Here is a 10950-nt window from a genome sequence, read left to right on the forward strand (position 1 = left end):
TCATAATGCATATAAAAACTAGCTTCACTTTCAACCACTTGCTCATTATGAAAGTTTTGGCCAACATGCTCACAACTATCAATCTCAAACTAAAAATCCTTTTCATCAAATAAAAATTACATGCTACTAGTCTTGAATATGAAAGCTTCATACTCAACATGGGGAAAGGGATCACACATACCTTGAAATTGTGTATCCTTATGCATAACCAGATGGTACTCAAATGAGAAATCAAATTTGTATTCAACTATGTCATCAATGTCAGAACCTAAAACTAATCCAGAGTCCTCAAATGATTCTTTGAAATCAGCAGGTGGATTAGTCATCTCATTAGAAAGTTCATCATAAAACTCAGTGCAAGGTGCATGTTGATTTTCAACAACTTCATCAAACACCTTATCATCCATCTCATTAGATGCAACATCATCATCTTCACCATCATACTCAGAAGAAGAACAATCTTATATCTCACAATAGAAGGTTAAAGTATCATCATTGAGATCATCCTCAACTAAATCTAAACTATCCATGTGCTCTTCAAAAGGAGGGATGATAATTCCATCCAAAGTACCTTTGTAGACATTATGACAAGTGATGTGATGATCAACATCAAACTCCTCACCATATAACATATTAGTGAAAACTTTAAAACCATTTTTAACATCACTGTCATGGACACTTTTAGCATATGAAGAAGAAAAATTAGAATCATCACAAGAAGACACACCATCAACTCCATCAATGAAGCATGTAGAATATGAATCAATATTACTTGCATTGTCTCCATTAAGGTGATTCAAATATAGGTATTTATGTATTAATCTCAGAATCATTCATATGTTAATTATCATTGCACACATCCTCAATATATTCATCTACACAATTAGGTAGTCCATCTTTACAAACAATCCTTATCTTCATATTGTGTAGACAACTCTTCTTCACAAGTTTCAACCTCAAGCTGATTTGCATAATTTTGAAATAGAACTTCACGTTTAGATTTAGAAAAAGAACTCATACTTCTACTAGCATAAGAGTACTCACTTCTATCATTACTTTCTTCTTCCCAATTTGCATCTGATTCACCTAAAGATGAACATATACTAGCTCTTTCCTCTTCTTGACTTGAGCAACAACCCTTGCTATTATCTTCACATCATGCTTCTTCATAATACATTCGATTAGCAAGTTCACCTTCATCACTTGACACATAAATTTCAGCTTCTTTGTCCTCATACTAATATGAATACCTTTCCTCTTCATGACTCATTATGTTTTCAGCATAATGTAAATCATTAATGGGAGAAGGAATGATTGAACTTACATCTTGCATGTATGATTCATCAAGTGAACTAACTTTATGTTTTGCTGCTATAATACTACAAACATGTGCCTTCAATTCAGCAAGAATTGAATCATTTTTTCTTTGCAACAAAGAGACTTAATCTTCACATGTCATTAATTTTGAATTTTCAACCAAATCATTTACAAAAATAGTAGTATATATTTTTTGATCTAAAATCAAATACTCTTTATGACATTGATTTGTGCTTTGCACCTCATCTTGCTAGTAAACATTCCTAGAGAAGTGATTTCGAGTTAAGCCATATTTTATGTTATTCTCAATCTCTATTGCTGTCATGAATGCTTGATGCAAAGTCTTGGGCTCTTTATCTCCTAATAAGTAGCTCATCTTCTTATCAAATGAACCAAGGTAAACCACTAAACATACTTGATCATTTAGCTTATAAATTTTGGGAATTTCATTTAAAATCTTTGCAAATCTGACATTGAATTTAGGAACTAACTCATTATTTCCTATTTGGATTTTCAAGAACTTATCAAAATAATCAGATATGCTTATTCTTTCCCCAAATTGCTTGATGAAGGCTGAAATTAATTCATCCCAAGATGAAATTGAGCATGCTGGTAGAAAGGAAAACCAATACCTAACATTGCCCTCTAAATTTTGAACAAACAACTTTATATGAATGTCTTCATAAGCAAGTTCAAAATCACTGACCAAGTCATTGAACATCTGAACATGATGGCTAGTTGAATTTTCATGGTTCCCACTAAACTTAGGTAAATACTTTTTGAGGTTATATGGCATAGGGTTTGGTCAAAACATAATGGCATATATCTCTTGGTATAAATAGACGTATAATTCTCAGTAACCGGCTTCATAGTTGATGAAGGGAAATTTGACATTCTTCAAAGATTTGAAACTCATTCACCAATAAATACTTTTAGAATTCATTACAAGTAGCAAATCTGAAAATCTTCTACCAATTCAACCTCAAACATACTTCAAAATATGACAACACTTTTACTAAATCTATCTCTCACAAAGTATGTTGAAATGTACCAAACCAATCTCCTAATTAGTGCTGAAAATATCACTTGATGGAGAAACTTTGTAAAGCTTACTTTCATGTTAATGAAATCACATGAAAGTGTAAAACACCTTTAGTGTTGCTGTATGAAAACATTGTTCTGTTGATTGGCATAGGTGTTGGTCTCAATTACTCACACCACTAGTCAAATCCTTGTAGAGCTACCATCTCCTTGATGAGAAACAAATGATTGTTAGGAACCTGTGTGTTCCTTCTGTTTATTTTGTTAGAGTAGTGTTGTTGGACGCATATGCTTTGTAAGTCGTCCCGTGAGTATATTTTATTATCCCACATGCATAGGTAGTATTACTTTTCTAGATCGTACTCAGTATATAAGAATAGGTTGAGGCCCTTGATGGGCACGGACGAATTTATTGTATTGAGCTTGCTCAAAGGAGGTTACCCCCTCGAAGTGGCCTGCGATCAGTAGATTCATTCTGAGTTCTGCTATCACTTTGTATTCTGTTATTTCGAGCATTCTCACGATATTGCTATAAGGAGGTTCATCACATCTGGTATCAGAGCACTCTCTTGGGCTCGCTGGGTGGAAATTACATCAAATTACATCAGCTCCATTCCATTCAGATGCAGCCATCAGCAGTCTCTAGCACTCCTGCCGATCTCCAACACATTTTGGACAAGTATTCTGGTGTATTTGCTGAACCTGTGGGATTACCTCCTTCTCGTCCAGAGGACCACCGTATTCAGCTCCTTCCTGGTAGTGTTCTGCCCAACATCAGGCCCTACCGCTACCCATTTCATCAGAAGACCGAAATCGAGATACTTGTCCGTGACTTACTGAAGCAAGGTATTATTCGCCCTAGTACCAGTTCCTTTTCTTCTCCAGTTCTGCTTGTTCACAAAAAAGATGGGTCATGGCAACTCTGCATTGATTTCCGAGCACTTAATCATCTCACTATAAAGGACAAGTTTCCCATTCCAGTTGTTGATGAACTTCTTGATGAACTTCATGGGGCTCATTTTTTCTCCAAGTTAGATCTTCGTTCTGGGTATCATCAAATTCGGGTTAATGAGGAGGATATCCCTAAAACTGCCTTCCGCACACATGATGGTCACTATGAATTTTTAGTCATGCCCTTTGGCCTCACGAATGCTCCTTCAACATTTCAGGCAGTGATGAATAACATATTTCGACCATACCTCCGGAAATTCATTCTGGTCTTCTTTGATGATATCCTCATATATAGCAAAACTTGGGCTGAGCATCTCCATCATCTGGAGCTTGTCTTGCAACTTCTCTCTGATCATCAACTCTGTGCAAAACTATCTAAATGTGTGTTTGGCCAGGAGGAAGTGGAGTATCTCGGGCATATTGTTGCACACCATGGAGTGCGGGTGGATCCTACAAAAATAGATGCCATAAAAACTTGGCCGCATCTTAAAACTCTCAAGAGCCTTCGGGGTTTTTTGGGGTTGACTGGCTACTACCGCAAGTTTGTCAAAGATTATGGGAAAATTGCAGCACCATTGACAGCTCTGTTAAAAAAGGATGCCTTCTCCTGGACCCCTGTTGCTGAGACTGCATTTGAACAACTGAAACATGCTATGTGCAGTACACCTGTTCTCGCAATGCCAGATTTTTCCAATCCCTTCACTATTGAGAGTGATGCTTGCAGCAATGGATTGGGTGCTGTTCTCCTGCAAGATGACCATCCTATTGCGTTCACTAGCAAAGCCCTCTCTGGTAAGAATCTAGCCCTCTCTACTTCTGAAAAAGAAATGATGGCTATTTTGCATGCTGTACAGAAGTGGCGGCCATACCTCTTAGGGAGTCATTTTTGCATCACAACCGATCACCAAAGCCTGAAATACTTCCTGAAACAATGGGTATCCTCTCCTACACAACAGAAATGGGTCAGCAAACTCATGGGGTATGATTATGAGATCACCTACAAGAAGGGTAAGGAGAATATTGTGGCAGATGCTCTTTCTCACACATTTGATAATCAAGCTTCCCTTTTCGCTATTTCTATGCCCATTCCCAATTGGTTAGCGTCTGTTCAGCAGGGCTATGACAGTGACTCTTCTTTATCTCAAATCATTCACCAGCTAGCCAATAATCCTTCTGCTATACCACATTACTCTTGGGATGGTGCTTCTCTTCGATACAAGGGTCGGCTAGTGCTTCCTCAGAACCCAGCTCTACATCAGGCTATTTTTTATGAACTCCATGCTTCTCCTTCAGCAGGGCACTCAGGCTTCCTCAAAACTTATGAGCGAGCAAGGAGAAACTTCTTTTGGAAAGGGATGAAATAGACGATTCAACAGATGGTGGCTGAATGTGATACTTGCCAACGCCACAAGGGTGAAACGACCCTCCTTCCTGGCTTGCTCGAACCATTGCCTATCCCTACATGGATTTGGACTGATATTTCTATGGATTTCATTGAAGGGCTTCCTAAATCCGGTGGCAAGACAGTGATCTTGGTTGTGGTTGATCGTCTCTCGAAATATAGTCATTTTTGTGCCCTCAGCCACCCCTATACTGCCTCTTCTGTTGCACAAATCTTCATGGACCAGATATTTCGTCTTCATGGACTCCCTTCTTCCATTGTCTCTGATCGTGATGCAACTTTTACCAGTCATTTTTGGACTGAACTGTTTCAGAAAATTGGCACCAAACTGAAGATGAGTTCGGGCTATCACCCACAAACTGATGGTCAAACTGAAATTGTCAATAAATGCTTGGAAACTTATCTTCGTTGCTTCACTTCCGAACAGCAACATCAGTGGGCCAAGTGGCTCCCTTTAGCTGAATGGTGGTACAATACCTCTTACCACACTGCCTCTAAAATGACTCCATATGAAGCAGTCTATGGTCAGGCACCTCCAGTACTCCTTCCCTACACTCCCAACAGCTCACCAGTCCAGGCAGTTGACATAGTTCTCCGCAGCAGGGATCAGATTCTTCGTACCTTACAGGATAATCTTCACATGGCCCGTAATTGGATGAAACAACAAGCAGATCAACACCGTTCTGAGCGCTCATTTCAAGTTGGGGATATGGTTTTTCTTCGTCTACAGCCATACAAACAATCCTCCCTAAAGCTGAAAGGGCGTCATAAGCTGGCCCCAAAATTTTATGGGCCTTATAAGGTTCTGCAGAAGATTGGTTCAGTTGCTTATAAACTAGAACTTCCTCCTTCTTCCCGCATTCATCCAGTCTTTCATGTTTCTTGTCTAAAGAAAGTTCTGGGTACCACTGTCAGAGCACAAACTACTCTCCCTGAAATGGATACGGAAGGATCCATTATCCTGGAGCCGGTGGCAATCATTGACCAGCGCACTCGCTAGCTTCGCTCTCACTCCATCTCTGAAGTCTTGATTCAGTGGCATGGCATGCAACCAGAGGATGCTACCTGGAAACCCCTTCTTCAGATTCAACAACAATTTCCACACCTTAAGCTTTGAGGACAAAGCTTTTTTCTAAGGGAGAGGGGATGTTAGGAACCTGTGTGTTCCTTCTGTTTATTTTGTTAGAGTAGTGTTGTTGGACGCATATGCTTTGTAAGTCGTCCCGTGAGTATATTTTATTATCCCACATGCATAGGTAGTATTACTTTTCTAGATCGTACTCAGTATATAAGAATAGGTTGAGGCCCTTGATGGGCACGGACGAATTTATTGTATTGAGCTTGCTCAAAGGAGGTTACCCCCTCGAAGTGGCCTGCGATCAGTAGATTCATTCTGAGTTCTGCTATCACTTTGTATTCTGTTATTTCGAGCATTCTCACGATATTGCTATAAGGAGGTTCATCACAATGATAAAGCTATTGTGATTCATTCTTAACATTTAAAATTTGTTCTGACAGTAGATCAAAGAACACTTTAAAACTCACTTAGTCAAGAACTTATATATCTCTCTTCTTACTTAAAACTTAACATAACTTTTAGATTTGCACAATTCAGCTAAAAACTCTTGAAAACACTTATATATAACCAATGTACACTGGTACAAAGATTCTTTAGAGAGTCGCCACTCACAATTGTGAGAAAAAGTTAAAACATAATTTTTAACATGACAAATCTGAACTAGATTTTGAACTTGTAGAATTTGTAAATCTTTAAATATTTCAAAAAGAGATATCACTTTAGATCAATTCTAACTCTGAAATTAAAACACTACTTTGAAAACAATAATGGGTTGAATTGACTGGAGATGAACACCTTTTAGCAGTACAATTTACATTCAACCTCAGAGTAACTATTGCAAATGGATAAAACTTAATTGGGGAACATGAAACCTTTCATAAAAAACTAAATATGTACAACATGTTAGAGATTTCTAGCTCCTTATCAATGAATTACTTCATAGACTCCCCAGAAAAGTTTCCATTTTGTTAATGTTTGAAAATGCTACAAGTTTCAAAATACCCTAATGAGAACAAGATACATCTAGGGGCAGCTAACTCCCATCCTTAACGCATCTTTTCAAACACTAGGCCAACTATAAGGCTAGACCCTTCTTCTAATTTAGGCTCTAAAAAACTTAGGAGGGTGGACCTCAAAATCAATCAATGTGGTTCTAGTGAAAAAAATAACTCTTGAATCTATCAAAGTAGATTTAACCCTTATATCTCCTAATGACTAATGCGATAACATAGATCTACCATTGCTAAATGCAAAGCTATGAAATTCACAAGCTAGGTGAGGGCATCCTTTTTAGCTCTTCAACATGAAAGGAGAAAAACATTTGATTAATAATGTTGAATTTAGCAAAACCCCAACTATGCAACAATAAGAACAAATTGATCCTAGAGATGATCAGTGCCTTATCTATTGGGATATTCTTTGAATCAAATACATACATATGGATACCTGATACCTATTCATATATTCAGATATTTGATCTATCCATTCACCTTGTAAAAATGACATCAAGTTTCATAAAGATCTCACTACTTACTAAATATCCTCCTAATGAAACCTACAACCTTGTCAATGTAAATAAACATTTACTTGGCTCTTTGTTCCAATGGAAAACTTATCTAGACATACAACCTTAAGGGGTTGAAAATGAGTTTAAGCTCTCTTTTTTTAAACATAAAACATTGCAGATATTAGAGGAAGGAAATGAGAATCAAAATTAAACTAAAAATATTCTTGCTCAACTAGATTCATTTCCTTGAAATTATACATTCATATGCATGAGATCAAAACATAGAAACACCTGATAAATCTAAATTTTTTGTATTATCTTTCTTACTCCTATTCATACAAGAGAATTTTTTGAAGAAAATGTGGTGTCATAGTGATGGGAACACATAAAAACTAGAACCAAAACATGGTATCATAGCAGTGAGTAGTTTTTCTCCAAAAACTAGAACCAACCAATTTCATAGTGAAAACTAGAACCCCTACAATGGATGAAAGAAAAGGAGATATAGAAGAGAGTGAATTCTTGGATCTATTCTAAAGATGACATGTGTCCACTTGAAATTGCCTCCTTTGTAGTGAAAAGAATCTCTCTGATCTCTCTCTACAACTGATAAATTAAATTCTTGATTAGTTTTTCTTTCTAATTGAAAATTGGAGCCAAATTATACCAGAATGGCATAGTATCCTCAAAATTGATCCAATAGACCTTTTACCAAGTGTTTTTACCAAGCTTGTAATTACCTTTCTAATTTTAGCCCATTTCACTAAGAAGGCCCCAAAATTACAAATCTAATTGTAACTCAAACTAGTGAATTCCTATGTGAAAAAAAACTCCATAATCGAAAAGTTTGTCTTCTCCCAATTCTAGTGATATATAATATCGTTATATTTGCCTCTCAAAAACCCCTTGAAAGTAAGTTTGAAAAAATACTCCCTTGGCATGGCTTCTTTGTCTACAAACTTTAAATTTCAAAAATTTAAAATATTCTAATGTTGACACTTTAGAATATTTCAATTTCAATTTAAAACATCTGCATGTAATCCCATTTTTTTCGAAAATATTTTAAAATTGAAATTTCAAAATATTTTATTTTTTCTCACCCTTCGAATTTGGATCAAACTAGTTTGACCAAGTTGCCATGTGGTAGCACCTGACTGGCTTTTTTGTCAACCAAGCACCATGTCATCTTGACATGTCACTACTAGCCCAAGCCCACTACCACATGGCGCCCAAGTACATTCCCATGTTATTTAACCATCTTGCAACTTCATTTTGTGGGGATGTGCTAAATGTTGATCTAGGCCATGTGGAAAAATCTAGTGTGACAGTCTTGATCTGCTATTATGGCACCACATCATCACTAGTCGGGCTCACTGCCACATTGTAGCCTAATGCATTCCCACATTCCTTAACTATCAAGCATCTTTATTTTGTGGGCAAGTACCCACCATAGGATTATGACAAGTGTCATCATCTGGTGCCTTTTCCTTTTAGCCCACCACATCATCATGTGTGTACTATGGTTCAAATTATTCTATGGTTGCTTCAAACTATCATCGTTGTGCATGAGTCCCACCTTACAACTCTCAGTTTCCAAAAGCCCTATGTCTTTTAGACACTTAGTCAATGTGATGAATAGTATTTTAACTATATGAAACCCATCACATCTGCAATGCACGACTAAAACTTTTAATATTTTTTTTCCTTTTTCCTTGCTTTCCTCCATGCAACTCACTTTAGCACCTTGGAGGATGGTGCTTTAGAATTTCCTTCGCTAGCACTACCTTTGGCTTGGTCATGGATTCCTCTAATTTTAATGTAATTATATTGTGAGCGGTCAGTTTTATTCTTCGATAGTTCACTTTTCCCTGGTACTAATATGGAAAGTTCCTTCCATTTTCCCTTTGACTGGCAGTTTATTTGCTTGGATGTGGGTGCCCTCTATTCATGGCTTTATTATGTGCCACCTTGGACTCTTTGCATGGCGCCATGTCTTCATGTGGAGATCATCCCTAGTGGAAATGATTGAAATGATCATAAGAACAATTGTTGAAATAATATATGGAACTGGTAAAGAATGTCCTCAATCATTTTTTTTTCATTGATGTCAAACTTGCTACTTGCAAGGATGACAATTGCTTTAGTGATCCAAATACTATCAATTAGTTTATTGTCAAGGTGGAAGCAATCAATAAGATGTAACTATAACACCTAGAGAAAGGTTGAAGTTATGATGTTGTAATGAAGTACAAGGATCAGTCAAGCCATTAATGAAACAATGTATTGGATGACATATTAAAAGATATAAAGAATGAGCACATTGAAACATATCAAAGATCTAAGGTTTTTGTAAAGCTCAAACTAAGTTTATTAAAGTTTAAGTGCTGACCAAGTTCAAGTGTCGAGCAAGTTCAAGTGTCGAGCAAGTTCAAGTGCCGAGCAAGTTCAAGTGTCGAGCAAGTTCAAGTGCCAAGAAAGTTCAAGTGTCAAGTAGGTATAAGTGCTGAGTAACACAGAGGTGCTGAACACCAGTAACTTAATGATGCTGAGTAATAAAGAGGTGCCAAGCACTAGTAACTAAATAATGCCGAGTTGCTGCATTATTTATAAAATCAAAGATTCGTCAGATCAAAGTTGACAAAGTTGTTATCTAGAAATCTGTGAATTAAAAGAAGGATAAGAATGATGAGTTGGTGGCATAGAACACCATGTAGAATGTTTTTAAGGTATAGTTGGCAAAGAAAACAAGATATGGGGTAGATACATTGTATCCTACCTAATCCATTTTTGAAACCCTAAAATTAGAGAGGGAGAATTCAGCACCAAAGGAAAATTAGACTTGTATATAAGAAGACATAAGTTAATAGAAAATAGTGTGGAAGAGAGTGGAATAGAGGGGATAGTGTGAGAGAGAGCCGTAGTCAAGCATAAAAGCATGAAATGATGAAGAATGTGCTAAGGAGAAGAAAGCACAGGAACTCTGTTTAATAGATGACCTCAAGAATGATTGCATTGGGAAAATGAGTAGGAAAACTCAAGGAGACAAAGCTTGAGAGGGAGACAAGTAGTCAAAGCTAAAGAGATTGAAGCCAAGCATAAGGATTGAACTGAAAGAGTGATCTTAAATCTGAAAAGTATGTTGTAAGTTATATCAGATCAAAAGACCATTATCGTTACTTTCTAGAAATTGTAACAATAAGATAAATCCTATGGACTTAGGTTGGTTTAACAGCCATTAGATAAATCCTTTAACAGGGTGACATTCCAAGTGGATGTTCTAAGGACCTTTAACCAGGCCCATTCCTAACAGTTTGGTGAAAACCTCTAACAAGGTCACATTTAATAGTGTGTTGTAAGCCTTTAGCAGGGAAAGCTTTTAACAGGGCATCACTTCAGAAGAGTGAGAATCAAGTAGCATGTTACTGGTGGTTTTTCCCATATTGGGTTTCCACGTAAATCATTGTGTTATGTGTTGATCTTGAATATTTTATCTTTGCATGTTGATTTACAGTAATTTGCTTATATGACTGTTTAAGTTTGAATATATGAAAAGGGTATAAAAGTATTAGAAAGGTATTAATAGGGCATTTTGGACCTTGAATAATTGATTCACACCCCCCCCCCCCCCCCCCACCTCTCAGTTATTCTAAAGAA

The sequence above is a fragment of the Cupressus sempervirens genome, chromosome 2 (genome assembly GCF_028749045.1).
Source record: "Cupressus sempervirens isolate cs-2001-9-10 chromosome 2, ASM2874904v1, whole genome shotgun sequence".
Lineage (NCBI taxonomy): Eukaryota > Viridiplantae > Streptophyta > Pinopsida > Cupressales > Cupressaceae > Cupressus > Cupressus sempervirens.